Source organism: Mastomys coucha, unplaced genomic scaffold (genome assembly GCF_008632895.1).
Source record: "Mastomys coucha isolate ucsf_1 unplaced genomic scaffold, UCSF_Mcou_1 pScaffold8, whole genome shotgun sequence".
In the NCBI taxonomy this organism is placed as follows: domain Eukaryota; kingdom Metazoa; phylum Chordata; class Mammalia; order Rodentia; family Muridae; genus Mastomys; species Mastomys coucha.
The window spans coordinates 18,466,913-18,467,541 of record NW_022196914.1 but is presented as its reverse complement, the minus strand read 5'-3'; the positions used below and the strand labels follow the sequence as shown (position 1 = coordinate 18,467,541).

The window sequence follows — 629 nt, the reverse complement described above, 5'->3', positions numbered from 1 at the left end:
TGGTCAGAGGAGCTTCCTTTTGTAGTGGGTAGCAGTTAATACAGAGAGTAATTATTTTTCAAAGTGTTCAGAAAAAGCAATTTTTGAATGTTTAGCCATAGATGGATCATTTATATGCACATTTCCCTCCCATGATTCAGGAAGCTCAGGAAAAGGGCGAATAAAGAATTGATGAGCTAGAGCAAGAGTGATTTGAAATAATGTCCTCTGGAAACTATGTGGCTGTTGTATCCATACAATTACTGCAGGGATGTTTACCTCCACAAGAGTGGGAAACTATAAAGAAAATTAAAATATTCCAGCAAAGAATGGGAGGGGTTACTTGTACACGACAACTAGCCAAGGAGCTATTAAAAACTGACTACAGCTGACGGAGGGAAAGCCACTTTTCATTCTGAATGATGTCACTGATGGGCTTCTCATACCGGAGTGAGAAACCCATGTCCATATCCATAAGGGAAGTGCAGTGTCTTAAAATAATAAATAATAATTTATTCTAAAGAAGTTATGAGGTTGGAAGAGTTAGAAAATGGAGTACAGTGAATAGTGTTGCAAGAGGGAATCACAGGTGAATATCATCAACACAAAATATACACATATAAATTTCTTTTTTTTTTTTTTTTTTTTTT

The 629-nt window shown here is 35.9% G+C and overlaps 1 protein-coding gene across 18 annotated transcripts in view; it reads right to left on the bottom strand.

The window, feature by feature from the left end:
• Cdh18 (cadherin 18) overlaps positions 1 to 629 on the bottom strand; it is a 904,392-nt gene that overhangs the window by 695,918 nt on the left and 207,845 nt on the right. The window lies entirely within an intron of this gene.